Source organism: Dermacentor andersoni, chromosome 8, assembly GCF_023375885.2.
Source record: "Dermacentor andersoni chromosome 8, qqDerAnde1_hic_scaffold, whole genome shotgun sequence".
In the NCBI taxonomy this organism is placed as follows: domain Eukaryota; kingdom Metazoa; phylum Arthropoda; class Arachnida; order Ixodida; family Ixodidae; genus Dermacentor; species Dermacentor andersoni.
In genome coordinates this window covers 58,213,810-58,235,165 of record NC_092821.1, presented here as the reverse complement: position 1 = coordinate 58,235,165, position 21,356 = coordinate 58,213,810, and positions in this window count along the sequence as shown.

The window sequence follows — 21,356 nt, the reverse complement described above, 5'->3', positions numbered from 1 at the left end:
TGAACATCCCACGTCTTGGTTTGACTTCTTGGTACAGGCTACTTGCACTTAACATGGAGTGATGAAGCAGAGTGGTGTACTTTTATTAAATGCACAGACTTTAGCACTGTAACAACAGTTCATAAAAAAAAATGTGTGCTGAAAATAAAGTGTTTGTACCCACATTCCTCATTGTCTAATTATGCTCGTATTCCTGTATTCTCTTCAGCAAAACCGCTTATATGGGGAATTGATCGTGATAAGTGCTCGTGAGCATTTTAAAGAACAGCCTTGAACCCTCTCTACTGGTGTAATGGTAAAATATATACATGCAGTGAAACTGAAACAGAAGGCAAAATAGCAAACACAAATGCTTGATGCTGTATTTGACAAACTTGTATGTCAGCAATTTTTGCATAAAACGGGACCCTCGGTTAACCCCCTTTCTTCTCGTTTATACTAAGACAGATCATATAGCACTGCAAAGCACGCATGTTTCATGTTAGGCATACATTACCACAAGCTCTTTAAAGGTGGTCACAAGAGAGATGCTGGCTTTAATGAGAAACTATAGATGTTAATAGACGTTAAAAGCAGCCATGAAAATGTATTCAGAAATTATGCAATGCATAGCATTTACTCAGTTCAGAGAGCTTCCAAAGTTGCAATAAGGCCTTGATAGCTGTGGGTGAGGGAACAGTTGTAGCCCTATTTTAAGCTTGAGAAATGAACATTAAGATCGAAACATAAGTAACAACTCGTAATGCAATTAAAAAGTCTTGCTATACCTTTAAAAAAGAGCCAGTGAAATTAAATTAGTGTCACAACTTCTTTTTCTTTTTATTTCACTTAGGTGAAATATACTGATTGTAATAACACAAGAAAGAAGAGGGGGTGAGGTGCATTAGAAAAAATGCTAGTCTGTTTTTACATTCTGCCTTCTCTACATTCAAAATCCAGTAAAGTTTACTCGGGAATGCTATGGTGATGCCATTGGTTGAGCCTGTATGGTGCATAACAGCAGCAATCGCCAACCTAACTACTTGGGTTTACAGTGCCTCATTTGTAGTGGGGAGGATCAGGAAACAGCAGATTTGTTGAAGGAGGGTGGGCAGATTGTTCTAGAAAAACTGGCCACCCTATATATGCAATGCCTCATGACCTCGAGCATACCGGAATCTTCGAAGAGCGCTAACATAATCATAATTCATAAGAAAGGGGACGCCAAAGACTTGAAAAATTACAGACCGATCAGCTTACTGTCCATTGCCTACAAAGTATTTACTAAGGTAATCTCAAATAGAATCAGGAACACCTTAGACTTCTGTCAACCAAAGGACCAGGCAGGATTCCGTAAAGGCTACTCAACAATAGACCATATTCCCACTATCAATCAGGCGATAGAGGAATGTGCAGAATATAACCAACCCTTATAGTATATAGCTTTCATTGATTACGAGAAAGCATTTGATTCAGCCAAAACCTCAGCAGTCATGGAGGCATTACGGAATCAGGGTATAGACAAACCGTATGTAAAAATACTAAAAGATATCTATAGCGGCTCCACAGCCACCGTAGTCCTCCATAAAGAAAGCAACAAAATCCCAATAAAGAAAGGCGTCAGGCAGGGAGATACGATCTCTCCAATGCTATTCACAGCGTGTTTACAGGAAGTATTCAGAGACCTGGATTGGGAAGAATTGGGGATAAGAGTTAATGGAAAATACCTTAGTAACTTGCGATGCGCTGATGATACTGCCTTGCTTAGTAACTCAGGGGACCAATTGTAATGCATGCTCACTGACCTGGAGAGGCAAAGCAGAAAGGTGGGTCTAAAATTGATCTGCAGAAAACTAAAGTAATGTTTAACAGTCTAGGAAGAGAACAGCAGTTTACGATAGGTAGCGAGGCACTGGAAGTGGTAAAGGAATACATCCACTTACGACAGGCAGTGTCCGCGTATCCGGATCATGAAACTGAAATAACCAGAATAAGAATGGGCTGGGGTGCGTTTGGCAGGCATTCTCAGATCATGAACAGCAGGTTGCCATTATCCCTCAAGAGAAAAGTGTATAACAGCTGTCTTACCAGTACTCACGTACGGGGCAGAAACCTGGAAGCTTACTAACAGGGTTCTACTTAAATTGAGGACGACGCAATGAGCTATGGAAAGAAGAATGATAGGTGTAACGTTAAGGGATAAGAAAAGAGCAGATTGGGTGAGGGAACAAACGCGAGTTAATGACATCCTAGTTGAAATCAAGAAAAAGAAATGGGCTTGGGCAGGACATGCAATGAGGAGGGAAGATAACCGATGGTCATTAAGGGTTACGAACTGGATTCCAAGGGAAGGGAAGCATAGCAGGGGACGGCAGAAAGTGAGGTGGGCGGATGAGATGAAGTTTGCAGGGACAACATCGCCACAATTAGTACACGACCGGGGTAGTTGGAGAAGTATGGGAGAGGCCTTTGCCCTGCAGTAGGCGTAACCAGGCTGATGATGATGCTGATGATTTGTAGTGTACATTTATGTGCTAGGCTATCGAAGATTGATTAAGGTGACCAATATGCTGAACAAGTAGTTTACTGTGTAAAATGTGTGGTCCGTATACTTTTGCTCACGGGTGTACATGTTTTGCTCGCCAAGTGACTTTTAGTGTGCTCAATTATGTAAAGTGTGCTATTATATGATTTATGTAATTTGTTAATGCAAAGAAAGAACAAGGCAGCATCTCTTGCTTCAGAGGCCGTCTGGCGTGATGAAGGCGGTCTTTTCGCGATCTCTTTCGTCGACTTCTATTTGCCAGTAGCCAGACTTGAGGTCCATGGACGAGAAGTATTTAGCGTTGCAGAGCCGATCCAATGCGTCGTCTATTCGTGGGAGGGGGTATACGTCCTTCTTCGTGATCTTGTTCAGACGACGATAATCGACGCAGAAACGTAAGGTTCCGTCCTTTTTCTTCACCAGGACAACAGGGCCCATGGGCTTTTCGACGGCTGGATGATGTCGTCGTGGAGCATTTCGTTGACTTGTTGCCTAATAGCTTCACGTTCTCGCGTAGAAACTCGGTAAGGGCTCTAAAGGAGTGGTTGAGCGCACTCTTCGGTTATTATGCGATGCTTTGCAACTGGTGTTTGTCGAATCTTCGATGAAGTCAAAAAGCAGTCCTTGTATCGTCGGAGAAGACTTCTGAGCTCTTGCTGCTTGCTTATGGGGAGACTTGGATTTACGTCGAAGTCTGGTTTGGGGACTATGGTCGGCGGGGTAGATGCGGCAGAATCTGAGAGGACTAAGGCATTGCTCGTTTCCACAATTTCCTCGATGTACGCGATTGTCGTGCCCTTGCTGATGTGCTTGAACTCTTGGCTGAAGTTGGTTAGACAAGACAAGCCGAATGGCTGCCCCAGCGTCCCCCGTTATCCTACAACAGCCTCAGGACCCACCAACCCTTCCATGGAGCAGCGACTGAAGACCCAGAATCATGACTAGAGACCTACGAACGAATTGCGACATTCAACAACTGGGACTCCGACAACAAGCTGTGGCATGTCTACTTCGCCTTAGAAGACGCCGCCAGAACGTGGTTTGAGAACAGGGAGTCGACCTTGGCAACGTGGGAACTGTTCCGTAGCGGCTTCCTGCGCACCATTACAAGCGTCGTGCACAAGGAAAGGGCCGAAGCTATGCTGGACGCCCGAGTGCAGCTACCAAACGAGAACGTTGCCATCTTTACGGAAGAAATGAGCCGTTTGTTCCGCCACGCCGACCTGGATATGGCCGAGGAGAAGAAAGTCCGCCTATTGATGCGTGGTGTAAAGGAGGAACTTTTCGCCGGAATGGTAAGAAGCACACCGAAGACCGTCGAAGAGTTTCTTGGTGAGGCGACGAGCATCGAGAAAACACTGGAATTGCGGAACCGGCAATTCGACCGACGCACCAAGCCGAAAAGCTACGCCGGAATTCAATCACTGGCCAAGGACGATCTGTGCGAGACCATCAGGGCCATTGTGTGCGAAGAACTGCGCAAGGTCTTGCCATCGTCGCAGCCTCAAGTGGCCTCGATCGCCGACATTGTGAAAGAAGAGGTGCACCGATCGCTTGGTGTTGCTGAGGTGCAACCACAAGTACCGCAGCCCCAGCCAGAAGCGATGACTTACGCCGCCGTCGCACGCCGTCAAGGTCCCCCTCCGCGACCGCGCCAGGGCCCTGTCACGCCGCAGTTCCGTCGTCCACTGCCGCCGGCGCCGCCACCACGACCACCCGTCGCCCAGCGCACCTACGCAAGGAAGACGGACATTTGGCGCGCCCCCGACTACCGCCCGCTCTGCCACCACTGCGGCGAAGCCGGCCACGTCTACCGACGATGCCCATACAGGGAGATGGGACTGCGCGGTTTCGCCGTCAACGCTCCGCGCCCGCAGCAAGGTGAACGCCCTCGCGATATCGCCAACTACCTCGCCGCTACTCAGTGGAGCTCTCGACGACCGTCGCGTTCACCATCACCAGGCCGCTACCTGTCGCCGCAGCGCCGAGCATACACTGGCCCAGCCCGGGGCCGATCCGTGAGTCCATATCCGGAAAACTAAAAGCAGCAACCGATGGAGGTGAGGTTGCTGTTCGTCGAACTGACGAAGATCCTCCGCCGCTGACGAAGACGCTGAAGACGCCGAAGAAACTACCTCGACGACATACCGACACGCCGCCGTCCCGACGAAGTGTGAAAGCAAAGAATACGACGACGAAAGACGACCTGACGACGTCCCATACCAGCCACAGGTCAACGCGACACAGCCGTGATCCGACACCACGACCTAACTGTAACGCAAGACAAAGAACCACCGACCTCGACGTGCTTCTCGACGGCCACGCAGTTACTGCCTTAGTGGACACAGGGGCTGATTACTCCGTCATGAGTGGACACATCGCCACCCAGTTGAAGAAGGTTAAGACTGCATGGGAAGGCCCTCAAATTCGGACCGCTGGAGGACACCTGATTACGCCGACTGGAATCTGCACAGCAAGAATTACCGTTCATGACCGGACTTACCCAGCACCTCCACTAGATGTCACGTGGTAGTGACCGTGAAGAAAGCAGCAATACGGTGGAATACAAAACTAGCTTTTATTGGGCGAACCTGTGCCCACAAAAGAGGCTACACTTATAGCACAACGATAGCGGCAAACACGGTCGGCGATCGTCGGAAATCTGATCAGCGGGTCAAGCGCGTCGGCTTTCATACAGCAGTCGAATGTTCCAGACTAATCGTTCGGACCCGCGTGCCTTCCACAAAGTTCTACACCATTCGCGTCACGCGATGAAATCAGATAACACAAGGTTCGGCGACAACAGGCAGCCGGATAGAAGCATCGATAACTTTCCAGAAACTTCGGATACATGCAGGCGCATCCCACGCTGTGCGATTACATTTGTTAGGCGGCGAAACGTGGTCGCCCAATGAAGATAAGTACATGCGTCAATATATATGTGCTGAACCAAGAAAGTAATTAAGAAAGAACACCAGAAATAAACACAAATATTTGTGTCCTTTCTGGCATAAAATAATTCTCACGTAAGCCGCGTAACATGCTTTCCAAAGCATCCCTTAACTTAAAGCTGCATAACATGAAGGCACTTTATAAAAACATACATGATTCATGATCATTCACTGTGTTAGTAACTGACTCCCACTGAAATAGACTGAGAACATATCTGGGCATTGCATTCAATAGCTGACGTAAAATGAGAAGATTGCTGCTCGTAGGTACAAATGAACCAAGTGAACAAGAAATATAGCTTCTCAAACTTCTAGTACTGAGTGTGGCAGCACATAAGAAAAACATATTGCAACTAAAAATTGCAACACGTGATGAAATAACTCAAATAACTAGGCAGAGTTTAATAGATCAATAAACAGGAACTGCAAATTCCCAACATTTCTGAATACTTTTCTTCACATGTACTCGCCCCATAAGTATTGCTTCCTTTATGCTCACACCTCCGCCTTAATTTCATAATTCCCTGTCTTGCTGCTTTGCCCATGCCGATTGACATCTAGCACAAAGGTTAGGTTAAAAGCAGCTGGGCATGTGCATGTGTTATGAGGCAATCTGCCCACATCTGGTATCCACATGTCAATTTCAGAGCAGATGAAAGGGAAGGCTTGACAGTAAGCCATAGAGAAGACGGATGCCTTGGTTCAATGATAAATGAAAATGCGAACATGGAAAAATTGTGCAGCCCACTGAATCATCTGAATTTACACAGACTGGAAAAACTGAAAAGATGCATCATGTTATTTATGTTACACAGGCCCCAGTCAAGATTTGCACTGCCTAATAAACTTATAAGTAGGGCTCCATGTTTTTTGGAGTTTATTTTACGACAGAAATTCAGTGTTTATCGCAGTTTATTGCTCGTAAATCTAGAAAATTAGGAGTTTAATTTTGCATTATTCTCAATATTCCAAAATCTTAGATAAATGATATCTGAACACAAAAACATCAGAACGCGCAAAGTATATTTTAGTTGTCCGGAAGGTTTGAACGCACACATGTGCAGTCAAACCTCGATATATTGAACACGAATATGTCGAATTATTGTGTTTATCGGTAGAAATAACACAGCAAAGTGCAAGTTGATGTCTCGGAGATCCCTTTCATTGGTATCATCACCTTGGCAGAAGGCATCAGGCCAGATCCTGCTAAGCTCAAAGCTTTATGCTCAATGGAGCCATTTGAAACTGTCGCAGCTGTACGCCGTCTCCTTGGCATGGTCCATCACCTGGCATGGTTTCTTCCATACATTTCCGATGTTATGGCTCCTCTCAAGTCCTACTCAACAAGAATACTGGATGGACGTGGCAGCACAAGCAGGAAGCCACCTTCCAAAAGGTCAAAGAAATTGTTGCACCTGACTGGTGTATGGCAAAGTATCACCCTGCTTTCTCAACCACCATCTCAGCTGATGCAAGTTCTTTCAATCAGGGTGTAGTGCATCTACAAACTCAACCTTCAGAAAAATGCAAAGCGGTGACTTTTGCATCCAGATCCATGACAACTACTGAGCAGTGTTATAGTCTAACTGAGAAGGAAGCCTGATTGTAACATGGGCCGTGCAATGGTTTGACGAGTTCGTGCATGGGATCAGGTTCAAGGTGGAAACGAACTCCCAGCCACTGGTATTGCTGTTTCGAAAAATGGAACTGGGCATGCTTCCTCTCTGAATTCAAAGGCCTCGCTTGAAACTGATGTGCTACCAGTTTTCCATGCTTTATGTTTCCAGGAAGTTGCTTGACACTGCTGACATACTGTCCCGGATACCCTCGAAGAGGTCAAGTCCTGTAGACGCCATGGGACTCTTTGCAGCTGATGCTGTCACTTGCAGCTCCAAGGTTATAGTACCAATAAATGTAGAGGACTTGAAAAAAGCGCAAAGCTCTGACAGCGAGTGCAACATTCTGACCACTTATGTCCAACAAGGGTGACCATGAAAAACAAAATGCCACTTCACTTCACGAAGTATGGCCCAGCCGCCAATGAAATCTTAATATTCGATCTTAACCTCCGAGTGCGACCAAACCCCTGGCTGCGCAGGAAACTGAAACTTGTGCTTCACCACCTAGCAGCCTTACTGCTGAACTGGCCGATGAGGAATGGGAGGCGAGCAGTAGTGACCCTGTGGTTTGCACAAGCGACCACCGTATTGTGCCACCGACCTGGTTGAACTTGTAGTGTATGCGGTGTCCGCTTCACTGTAAAATGAAAGAGATGTCGTGGTCAGTACTAGTCCACAGTACGTGACTTACTGGTGGCGCCATCTTCCCTACCGATACTCGTATATGTTAACAAAGGGGCAGTCTTCGTTCAGGTCTACAGCTGGCTGGCGGCCTCCTTTCTTGCTCCCGTCTCACACCTCGTTAACACCTCACACCTTGCTGACGTGTGTCCCATGTCCCAACAAAAGCCTTCGGCAAAGTACAGCAGAAACACTTCATCTTTGAAATGAAAGCAATGGCCATTGATTCCTCTGCGATCCCCTGGACAGACAGACAGACAGACAATGAACTTTTAATGAGGTCCTGAGGGACTAGCCGGTGGAGACCCGTTGGGGCCCCCGGCTCGCCGCTGGCTGCTCCCATGTCGGAATCGGGAGGCCAAGCCTCTCCGCTCTTTCACGGGCCCTCTGGACGGCCATGGACTGGAGCTTGAGTTGCGTACTAGATATGGCCTCGTCCCAGTCCCGTTCGCTGGTGAGGGACGTATCCCGTAACGCAGGACACTGCCAGAGCATATGAGGTAGAGTGCTAACCTCCCCACAATCCGGGCACTGTGGGTCAATTTCTGGATAAATCCTGCTTAAGAAACCTTGCGAGGGATATGACCTCGTCTGAAGCATCCTAAGCGTGATCGATTGTGATCTGCATAGATTTGGATGTGGAGGCGGCAAGCGCCTGCGTTCCTCTTTATAATGGGAGACGATCTCGTGAAAGGTTAATAAGGGGTCGCTGTGGCCGAGCTCCTCCGGATCCAATGTAGCCCCATCGCCGTCGCGGCGCGTTAATTCTCGCGCACGGCGGTGAGCAATTTCATTGGGGTTCGGGCGGTCCGGCAGCACGTTGTCGCCCATGTGAGCTGGGAACCATATAATATAATGCACGGGGTCACAATTAGTTCTGGACTTGTTTTTCAGAATCGCCTCCACCTGTCTCGCAACCATTCCCGAACAGCAGCGTTTTCTTTTTTTTGAAGCCGTTTTCAATACATTGTAAGCAGCAGCTGAGCATCCTCTCATGTTCCAGTGCATTAAGGAGTTCCTCAACCAATAATTCTTGTTGTTCTGCCTATATATGAATGATCTCCCCAATGACATTTCACCTACTACCTAAGCATCAGTTTACTGATGAGTGCGTGATAAATACAAACTGAGTTCATGGTGCAATGGCATATCATGTCACGCAAGTAATTTTAAAAAAATATATTGTGCGATTTATAGGTAAGGTACATACGCTGCCACCTGATGGCCCTTTAAACGCAACCTGGATTAACTAAGTTCATGGTGCACTGTATGGTTCATAAGTACGAATACTTTGATGAGCAAGCACACAACTCCTTTGCTACCAGGAAAAGCTCTCTTGGGCTAGTGCATCAATACTGTTGCTTTTATAAATATCTGAGTGTTCATCACTTGCTTGTCATGCCATACTTAACAGCCTGCCAGCTCTCCATTGGGTTCCCTTAACCATCCTATGTGTTCTTCTTAACAGTGACATTAAATGAGTTGTTTGCTAAACTTTAATTAGCTCAGAGCTTCAATATGCATGCATAATAGAAATTCTAATTTAATTGCCCTGACAAATCGTTTAGGATCTTTACAAAACAAAGCACCTTGTCTTATTCCTCAATGAAAATCAAACTGTGGTTTTACGTGCTAGAACCACTATCTCATTGTGAGGCATGCCATAGTAAGGTACTCTGCATTAATTTTGATAACCTGGGATTCTTTGATGTGAACTCAATGCACAATACATGGGTGCTTCTGCAGTTTGCCAATATTAAAATGTGGTTGTGGCGGCCGGGATTACATCCTGCGACTTCGTGCTTAACAGCGCAATGCCATAAGCACTAAGCCTCTACGACAGGTTCCATTTTATTTTCTTTTTACATCGGGCAAGGCAGTGCATGCTGTAAAGGAGGTTCTCTCTAGGAGGTCCTTCTGATAGGTACTCTACATTCTTTCATATGCGGTATTACACAATGCCCTCTACTAATGTTTCTGCTGCTTACTGCCCACTCATATCTGCCAGAAGGGACAACTCTAGAAAAAAGTTTTCTTTCTGCTGTGTGCATATGTAGTATGAGCATACACGTCTTTTGACATTCATACATCAGTAGAACCAGCTACCTGATAGAGTACTTACTATGACTGATCATGCTTATTTGTGCAGCACTTTTAAACAATACATATTGATGCAATGAATGTTTTCCCCAGTTGAATTATTGGAAAGATGCTTGTTTTACAATTGTGGCCTTTGCTTCTGGTTGATGTTAATATTACTTGTCAAATGTTACATATACATGGCCCCCTTATGCAATAGCCTTTCGAAGTTTATGAGTTCAATAAATGATGCTGAACCAAATCTAAGTGCATGAGCTTTTTTTTTACCTGCAACTCCCATCGAAATGCGACTGCCATGACTGGAAATTTGACACCACCTTGCGTTAGCAGCAGAATGCCAAAGCCATAGTGGCAGGTAAATAAATTGAAGAATTTCGTTGTTTACAGATTTTTTTTTTCTTGCCTGTATGTAGGCAAGAATTGCAATAATGAGTGTTCCATTGCAAAAAAACTGCTTGTGGCCCTTTTTTGAATAAACTGCATGTTGTGCATACTAGAAATGCAGTAATTTATTTTAAAATCCCAGGGCGAAATGTTCTTGCAAGTATCATGGTACTTCACTACTTATAAAGGTAGTAATGACAGGATATCGTTTGTGGGTCTACACACTAATAAAAGTGATCACAAACTTAGAATATTGTTATAAAATATGAAGATCTAATAAAATAATAGAAACAATATTTCTGTACACTTCATTAGCTGTGGATGTGCAAGAATCGTTTATAGTTAACCCTTTCAGCCCTGGTGTCGTCAAATGATGACAGGACTTACAACCGGCATTTTCAGTATCAAAACAAAACTGAAACTGCTTGTATTTTTATATTATACTATTGTAAGTGCTAATGCCATCGCCATGGGTAGTCACGTGGCTCCACGGAGCCATGTCCATGGAGGAAGGAAAGGAACTAGAAGGGTGCATCACATGACCATCTTGAACCCTAGTCATAAAAAAATTAGAGGAATGGGATGATGGTAAATAGGCCCTGATGTGATAAGAAAGCAGCAGATTTAGTTGGTTTGCTGCTGCAGGGGTTCTGGAATATGCGCACATGGTAGGCATAGCAAATACACGCTGAAGTTGAGTAAAGGAATTAAAGTGTCTGAAGCAGTTGAGTCTCTTATTCAGTCAGATAATCCACCGAACCACCACACAGCTCGTCGCTTAAGCAAGCAGCAACACAGGCACCAAGGTTGCAGCAAAAAAAGGTTAGTGGCATTATGCCCAACAAACCATGAGGGGCACCTCAAGGACAACTGGTCGCGTTTCTGGGTGGTTTCAGGGAAACAAGGAAAGCTTTGGTCCCACAAACGTGTGAAGGCAACAAAGCCACCCTTCCAATGGCAATTTGTCGCATTTGGGGGCATACAAAATTTAAAAGTTATATCATTGGGCTTTACATGCCAAAACCACGACCTGATTATGAGGAATGCCGTAGTGGGGGACTCGAGAAATCTGGACCACCTGGGGTTCTTTAATGTGCATCTAAATCTAAATACATGGGTGTTTTCACATTTTGCCTCCATCGAAATGTGGCTGCCGTGGACAGGATTCAATCCAGCGACCTCTTGCTTAGCAACCCAACACCATAGCCACTAAGCAACCATGGCGGGTTATTTGGGGACATCGTGTGGGAAACAATGTCTTTCACCCCTGAAAACATGTGCAGGCGACCAAGCAAGTGTCCAGGGCCCATGACTGCTTTTCCGTGTGAAAAAAGTTCGTCCTCTCTTGTGGCCAAATCAGGAAACGTTGGAAGCAAATTCCGTTGAATACCTAACTCGATCAATCTGCAGTCAAGGAAGTGGACACCATCCGCGTCCTGGGAGCCCACATAAATATTCAAATCAGCAACAACGCAGCAATTCAAAAGCTCCATCCTACCTGCACCCGTATCTCCCAAATGATATCCAGAATTGCCAACTGACACCGTGGCATTAAAGAAGCAGACATACTGTGCCTTGTAAAGGCCTTTGTGATCAGTCGTGTCACTTACAGCTTCCCATACCTGCACATTTTTAAAAGGGATGAACTCAAACTGGATCACCTACTCCACCTTACATAACGGAAAGCCCTCAAGCTACCACTATGCACCATGAATGACAGCCTGCTTGGGACTGGCATCTATAATACAATGTCAGGGCTCTTCCAAGCCCATTACAAGAACCAAGTAATTCGGCTCGCATGCACCAAAACAGGTTGCGCCACGTTGGAAGCAGTGGGCATTAATCCACCCACACAGGTCGCCAGCAAGCGATCACTACGACCAGAATGGCCCAAGGAAGTCATTACTTGCCCGTTGCCTCGGAATATGCACCCCGTCCACCACAAAAACAAGAGTGCTGCCAGAGCCAAAGTCTACAACATATATTTGGATCAAGCAGGCGCCTTCTTTGCAGATGCAACCAAACCCTTGCACAACCACTCCACAGCAACCGTTGTACACAGGGGACAGGTGGTAGACTGAATCTCAGCCACTGGAATAGACGTCACTACCATGCAAGAGGCCAATATAGCCTTAGCCATGTGCAACCCAAAAGCCACCTTTGTCCTAACGGATTCCCAGGGAGCATATCAAAGTCAAGTCGGCCACCTTGCACATTTAATACCGCAACAGGCTGCGGCCAATCGTCAAGAGGGTCAGTGGAAATACCTTCTATGGATGCCAGGGCATGCAGGAGTTCCGAGGCAATGAGATTTCTCATGCCTCCGCCTGAGAACTTTTAAACCGGGACTTTACTGATTCCTCCACAGTGCAACTTCTTGCTGACCAGGATGACCTCCAGCCCCTACTTTCATATTCTGAGATCCTGCAACACATTCGGCTGAGTAGACAAACTCTACTCCCACCTGATTCCAAATTAGATAAGGCAACACAGGTCGCATGGCAATGATTACATTGTCCTTTCCGAATCCTTATGTCCTGCCTAATGTAGTAAATTCTGCCCCAGACTGCCACATTATGCCATTGTGTCTGACTTCAGTGCATCTTTTTTGTGGTTGTTTGCTGGCATGCCTATATCCTGTATTCCGACAGTTTCATTCTAGTCCCACCAAGACTTGTGCTCTAGGCATCTGGAAGAATGCATGGATGCAATTTTTTAGGAACTTCATAATGGAAACTTGTCTGATGTGGAGGGAGAAATCGACAGCTCTTCCGACAGCAGTGACGAATTTGAACAGTCTCAGCCAGAACAGGTGGAAAGTGCAGATGAAAGTGCGGACGATTGCCAACTATCGACAGCTGCATGGACAAGAAAGAAGTCCATAAAACCAGACACAACTTTTGAGTGCAAAGAATTTGCTTCCTTGAATGCTGACGAAGAAATGCACTCACTGTGGGAGTATTTCTGTTGCTACATTCCAAAGAGCATATTTACTTAACTGGAAGAAAATACAAGCCAGTATTCCATACCAAAAGAAGGCAAATCTGTAAGTACAAACGAACAAGAGATCCAACAACTCATTGCAATCCACCTCATCATGGGCATCATGCTATACCAAGGCTGCAGTTATAGTGGAAGCTGCAAATGAAGATTAGGCTGGTCACATCTACCGAGCTTTCACGCAACCACATTGAAAAGCTGAGAAATAATCTTCACATTGTTGACGTGTATCGGCCTGACCTAGATGATCGCCTCTGGAAGGTGAGACTGCTTCTTGATAAATTCGAAGAAAGGTGTCGGGCACTGCAGGTGGAGGAATGATTGTGTATTGATGAACAAATTGTTCCTTTCAAAGGAAAGCTTGATATAAAACATAACATGAAAGGAAAACCTCACCCCTGGGGTGTAATAATCTTGAAGCTTTGTGGAGAGACTAGCATCGTGTATTCTTAACTGCCATATCAGGGGTTAACAACAACGATAGAAGAAAACCTAAAGCAACAATAACGTTTGACAAGTGCTATAGTGTCACAGGTGGCTCATCGAATTCCCTGCAACAAGGAACACAAGCTACTTTTTGACAATTATTTCATGTAGCTGCCTCTGCTGCGCACACTGCTAGACAAGAAAATATTTGCGACTAGAAGAGCAACCCATTCGTCGTGAACGCTCTTGCCGAGCGCGTGATGCAAGCCACCGGGAATCGGTAAACGATGCTTAACAATGATTCTGATACATAAGCATCTCCCACTGCAGTCTTTGCACCAAAACGTCGCACAGGTATGTGAAGAAAAGTCAGCGCCCGTGGCAACACTTGCTGCCGAGAAGCAGACAACAATGTGCGCGCAATCGGTTCGGGAACTGTATGATGAGTCGGAGATTGGAAATGCCGGAAACACTGCTGTATCATGTGATTGTTCCCAGATAACGTGCGGCCACTCATCCCACATTGGCATAGGCACCGCCATAGAGCTGTTTATGGGGCTAGTCATCGACCATGTGGTGCTCAGCAACTTCTGCGCTAATTGTGAGCGTGGACTAAAGGATGATGACCAACATTATAAAGCTTGGTAGGAGAGCCACACCTGCCCGAAAAACACCTCCAAGAAGGCCAACAAAATGGAAGTTGAAGCTGCCCTCACCCTTTTCCAGAGGTCGTTGCAACAGCATAACCTAAGGTAAACCATCCTACTCTCGGATGGTGACAGCCGTGCTTTTCGTGCACTGCAGGAGGCCAGAGTGTATGGACACATTACAGAGGAAAAGGAAGACTGTATAAACCACGTACAGAAACGGATGGGCACAAGCTTGCAAAACCTTATCACAAAGCATAAGGGACCTGGATTGGAGAGCCTTGGTGGTGAAGGCCAACTGACTACTGACCCAGTCACAAAGCTGACACAATACTATGGCTGGGCCTTGAACACCAACAAGGGTGACGTGCAGGGAATGAAAAGGGCAGTGATGCCCGCTTACCAGCACACATCACCAAATGACTTGGTATCAGACCACAGCTATTGTCCACCAGGATTGAGTATATGGTGGCGGCAAAATGCAGCAAGCACTAAGGATGAGGCAGCCCCTAAGCACCGCTACAATTTGCCTCCGCATGTCTGCGAAGCACTGTTGCCCATTTAGCCTGTCTGATGAAAGGCCCCTTGAGCAGTTCCAATGGGGCAGTACTCAAAACAGCAACAAGTCTCTCCGCTCACTGATATGGGAACTTGCTCCATGGTGGCGGCAAAATGCAGCAAGCACTAAGTATGAGGCAGCCCCTAAGCACCGCTACAATTTGCCTCCGCATGTCTGCGAAGCACTGTTGCCCATTTAGCCTGTCTGATGAAAGGCCCCTTGAGCAGTTCCAATGGGGCAGTACTCAAAACAGCAACAAGTCTCTCCGCTCACTGATATGGGAACTTGCTCCAAAGGAACAGCATGCTTCACTGTTCACCGTGCAAGCCGCAGTGGCTGAGGCAGTGATGAAATTTAACATTGGCTGCGAGACAACCTCTGCAGCAATACTGAAAGAGCTGCACCTCAACCCTGGAATACCAAGCATGAAACGCATGGTGGAAAAAGACCATCACTGAACAGTGGCATCTGCAAACAAGCACAAGACTATTACGGACATGCAGAATGCTTTCAGAAAACACTATCTGAGTGACCGTAGTTAGAGTGACTACATTCCTGGTGGATTTTAGCCACTTTCACTGCAAAATACTGCAAATATTTTTCTGCACTTCTGATTTAAAGTGAATTTATTTATTTTTTCTCGTTTTCTTAAAACGTCGATTTTTTACTTCTTGCTGATTTGCGGCAGCAATATCTCTGCCTTCAACGCAGGTAGAGCCATTTTCGTTATGGCTTGTAGCTGAATGTGCAAAGCACACAATGTTAGGAACAGACTTTGGAATTTATGTTTTAACATTTTTCATTTCCGCTTTACATCAGGCAGTAGGGTACCCACATTTGGAACAGTGAAGATTGAATTGCTGTAGAATTCCTAATATTTGTCATATCAAAAAAGTACTTTAACATTGCGTTCCTTATGTTTTCTAGTACGTAGGCAAGTTCCAACATGAATTTTTGTAGCACAGTTATTTTTCTGTAGTTTCTACAGATGATGAACAATGAATTTCACTTACCAGAACTAAATGGTCAAGTGGAAAAAGAACTACAAATGCGAAATCAGTTTAAGGTATGTAATCAGAATACGAAATTTCATCAACTTTGGTGAAAAATTAAGAAAAATAGCTTTAAGAGTTATGTCCCTCCTTGATTAAAAATTTTGTTAGGCACCATAAAACACAGATTTTCCTTGAAAATATACTCTAAGATAAACTAATACTTTCTATGATTACACATTTCAAGATGTTTTCTGAACTTGGCGTAACAACTGACATCTTGAACTCAACGTTCACTGCACCCTCGTTGCTAGCAGTTGAGGGGGGAAAAAGAGAGCTCAGAAAGAAGCTCGATATGTGGCAAAAGAATGAAAACGAGCAGAGGAGGAACTGAGCATGACAAAATCCTCCAACGTAAAAGTAGATATACAACTAGAGATGAGTATTGCTGAAAAAGGAGTTATCAATAAACACAGCAGTGTTTTTCCTCCAGAAATGACAGAAGGCTTTCAAGGCTAAAAGCTAATCTATGTACTGTAGTTACTCAACTGTAACGCAAGTTTCTTTTTTTCTAGATTTTTGTTTCTTGAAGTTGACCCTCAGATTACAATCAATGCTGAAATTCAAGTGGCCTAAACACATGCCGCAATGTGCACAATTTGAATAGTAGACTTCAGTTACAGTGACTTCAAGGTTTATATTGGCTGCATGTGCTGAGCCTAATTCTATCCCAAGTCTAAACATTTTTCTTTGTTTCCATTTGTACTGGCACTGCACATTCATTCTTGTAGCATCATTTGTGATGTGCCCACGGTTCTGTGTGCTGTCTACATTCTCCTCTATAATGGCAACGTGTTGTATGATGCCCAGTACGACACTCAGTTTAAGAGGAGAGCCACACTCATTCGAAATCACGCAACCTTTAATACTAAACGCATGGTGAGACAGGTTACGTGGTGCCACATTGCTTTGGCATGTCCACTCTTTGTACATGCAGCAAGGAGCCGCCCGTAATTCAATCATTTAACCATCTGCATACGCACAAGTTTCCATTTACTGTCTTGGCATTCCTTTGTGGTGGCAATGAAATTTCGTTATATTGAAATTGCATGCACACTTTGTTATACTGAGGTTCTAAATGCATCGTGTTCTATGGACAAGAGGTTTTGAGAAGTTCAATACTTCATTATATCAGGAATTTTGTTATATTGAAGTATGTTATATCGAGGTTCAACTGTAGCTGCACTGTTGTTTGCCATTCGAAGCATCCAGAGGCCATCTTGCACGAGTGTCCTGTGCAGATGGATGGCATTAACACAAGGTATATTTTTTTTATTCAGAACACTGTATAAGTTAAGTAGGTAAATTGCAGCAAACAGAATAGGGAGGTAAGTAGTAGAACACTGGACAATGTGAAAAACGACTTCATAAAGGAGCTTTGGTCTGGTATTGCTACTTTTCCTTGTAATGATACCTCAATGTAAATGTAAGCATGCTGATACAGAAAGAATGTATCTGGAGAGAGGTGAGCTAGCATGCTGATCAGATTTACAGCAGTTTGCAGCGTCCATCATTAGTGCAAAATAATTGCATACAGAATCCAATGTCAAAACAGATCTAGGCCAGTAACCTGTATACAACATGGTATAATCTGTATACAAGTCCTAACATTTTGTTATTTCCAGGACAAAACCATCTGATGACGAAACCCTTGGCGGACATCACCTTTAAGAAACATGTGCTGTCGATTAACAAGACGGTGCACGTTAAGGCTAAACGAGAGCTTCCTCCTCATCTGAAAACAGCTGGGCAGTCCAGATTGTTGAAGTTTAGGAGCCCCATTGCCGCACATGCACCTGAGCTGGTGTGAAACTGTTAAACCGAGGCCAGCACCAGTGAGAAATGTCAGCTCCATTATGAACGAAGAGGTCATGAATTTGCAGAAGTGTGCCACATTGTTCAATAAATATTTGAAGAAGGAGGTGTCACTCACAGCTACCCAGAGGGTGGAGATCTGTGCAACTGTAGGCCAGAATCAGAACCCTGCATTACTCACAGAAAGATATGGCAGGCTAATTGCTTCAAAGTTCCACAAGATACTGCACAGCATGAAGCCGGAAGGGCTTTTAGAGAAGTATTTTACCCTCACAGCGAAACAATGAAGAATAGTGAACCCAGACTCTACGGTATACAAAATGAATCAGAAGCGGTCGAAAAATATGTAGAAGTGATGCAACTCTACGACAAAGATATTGATGTCTCGAAAACAGGATTACACATTCACGAACTATCTTCTTTCATTGCCGCGTCGCCCGATCGCCTTGTGAGAGATGGCAGTGAGAATGGGCTCCTAGAAGTGAAGTGCCCCACTTCGAAAGCTGGCCAAAGAGTTGTTGATGCATGCTCTGATAAAGGTTTCTACTCAGCGGTAACCAATGATGAGATTGCCCCAATAAAAGACCATAATTATTATCAAGTGCAAGGACAAATGGAGTCTCAAAGAAACCACGGGGCGACTTTGCTGTCTTCACAGACCACCCTGACCATCAACACTCTATATCAGTGGAGAGCACATATTTTGATGAAGAAATTTGGCAAGACATTCTTTAGGGCCTGGCCTACTTTTATAAGGCTGCTATTATTCCAGAACTGATGACACAACGTATCCGACGACTTGGATTTCTTTATACCACAGGCGCAGGCTAGACGTCCTACAAGTATGCTCTGGGGTTTTATCTGGTTTAGCAATGCGTCACGGACACTTTGAAAATAAATATCAGAAGCTAACGCACGCACAGTGACAATACAGGCTGAAACAGGTTGGCGAAAGGGTAATTTAATAATACGAGAGAAATCATTTTTCTCTCTAGTGTCACATTTCAAGACAAGCATTGTTGAAACCACGACCGCCTTTATTACTTCGCGACCTGTTCACCGGCGCCGCCTCTGTAGCCCCGATTTTTTACTGCTTGTTTAGTTCATTCTTAGTTCACCCGACCGCTGCTGCTCTCCGTAGCACCATAACTTACCCCCACGCTGAGTGCGGGCTGGCGTAGCGGTAGCAGTGGCGGCTTCTTCGTTGTGTTTTTGTGCGCGTCTGAACACCGTGTTTCCGGCTGTTCTTATTGCTGCCCGCATACGTACCAAGAACACAATTACTGCTGAGAGCCTTTACATTTCGTAGGCCGTAAAAATCATCGCCCGCAATGGTGTATTGCTGCGTTCTGCTCTGCAAATCGAGCGGGCGCACAGCGAAGGGTATCACATTCCATGAGTTTCCTGTAACACAACTGCGGACCCAGTGGCTCAAGAGAATTTCTCGCCAAGCAGAAGGTAAGCAGTGAGAACCATATATATCTTTACGTGGCTGTGACGGCAAAAAAATACACCTGAAACGTTGATGCTTCACATGGAATGCGTCCTAGTCAGCGGGCCTCTTTTGTGCCATAAATGTTCACTCCACGGCTAGCTTTGTTTACTCTCCTGTCATTTCTGCATTGATATTCTCAACTGCAAAACTGCATACTCTACACTGCGCGCTCCGTGTCATCAGGGCTTTAACCCATGCTCTCTTTTTGTGCTTTCTTTACAATCGACGGAAATTTGCAGGACCTGGGAAAGCGCCATGGATGCCTAGCGACCGCAGTAAAGTGTGCACCCTGCACTTTAAAGGTGCTGACTTCAGAGAAGGCCTCAAGATAAGGAGGTTAAAGCCAGACGCTGTGCCGTCAGTTTTTCCGCAGTACCCTACGTACCTGCAGCAGGGGGCCAAAAAAGAGAGGCGTCCTTTATAACGTAAAGCTGCAAAACCAGCTTCGCCTACAGGGAGAGATGCCAAGGCAGTGAGGCAAGTGAAATTTTTAAATATAAATTATCTTCGTCAAGAAATTTAGCTCAATTCAGTGGTTTTAAATATCCTCTAGACAAAAATAAATTTCCTTTGCTTTCTTTCATTGATTACATTCTATGTTAATAAAACCTCAGTATAATGTCCATGTTTCAGGCTGGATGCAAATATGACTGCTGGCTCTCTAGCTGAGATCTCGGTAACTATGGCAGAGGTTCCAGCACCCTCTTTAATGCCAGCAGCTACTATGTTGCAAGCAGCTGACAGCCATGAACTGGAAGTAATTCCTCAAGGACTCTGGAAGCATTCTGTCATCTACAAAAGGCGCTTCACTTGAGCCTGGGCAATCCTCACCTGATGCTTCCCCTGAGCCCACTTTCAGCACAAACATGACCACATTGACGCACAGAGTGCAAACAAGATTGACGTTTCCACGCATGACGAAACTTCTAAAGCAAGTCAACATGTTGAAGCGCAAATGCCGGAGACTCATAAAAAAGCGGGATGAGCTGCAAGCTGAGATTTCTGTGCTTAGACAGCAGACTAAAAGGACAGAAACAGCTATGAAGAAGTCCAAGTTGGTAATTCTTCAGGTATGTATGGTGTTGAGAACTTGAGTACTCAGGTTAATCTGCGAATATTACTTAACGAATATCATTCTTTTCTAGGAAAAGGTGCAGGAAGAGGATGCAAAGGCTCTTTTCCTGCAAGAACAGCTTTCATTTTTGAGCAAACTGAAGGGTCGGTGGCGGGAGGAAACCATCCGCAATTGTGTCGTATGGCACGCAAAGTCTCCATCTGCATACAACCTGCTTCATGAAACTGGGATTCTGTCATTGCCAAGCCGCTCGACACTGAAGATATTTATTGGTGCATGCACTGGAGAAGTGGTGTCGTCCCTTATAAAGCAACGTCTACACATGGAGGCAAAACTACACTCTGAGCAGGTGAAATATTTCAACTTTATTTCAAAAGGATTCTGTCACATTTGGATATTAACATCTGTAGGCCCGCTTTGGCTCCCTGGTGATGGACGAAATGTCCCTCAAGCAAACTACCTCCTACCAAAAGCAGTCAGATGCTGTGCATGGCTTTGTTGACCTGGGAGGTGCTGAAGTAGACTTCAGGCTTCACGACCAACTGGCAACTCATCTCTTGTGCTTTGTGTTCGTAGGACTCTCTACCCACTACAGGTAATTAATATTCCACCTGGGTTAGCAGTACTTTAGCTAAACCAAGACAGAAATGTGTCTTGAATCTCATTTGCAAATGCAACTATTGTTTCCTTTAGGCTCCCAGTAGGGTACTACTTCACAAAGGCCTTGTCAGGAGAGCAACTTCAGCTTCTTGCCCTAAAGGTAATGCAGTGTGTGGAAGAATCAGGACTCAAAGTTGTACACCTTGTTGGAGATAACCACAAGTCCAACACCAAGTTCTTCTCGAACCTGTCGGGGGGCCCCATACAACCTGTAGCGGCGCGGCGATGGAGCTGCGCACCACCCCCGCAGCCATAAACAACTCCGCGGGGCGTCCCGCGGATCTCCCGTAAGCGAACCTTCGCGAGTGTTGGACACCAGGCACACGGACACATGATCCGACTCACTGTGCCGAACGTCGTGCGCGAGC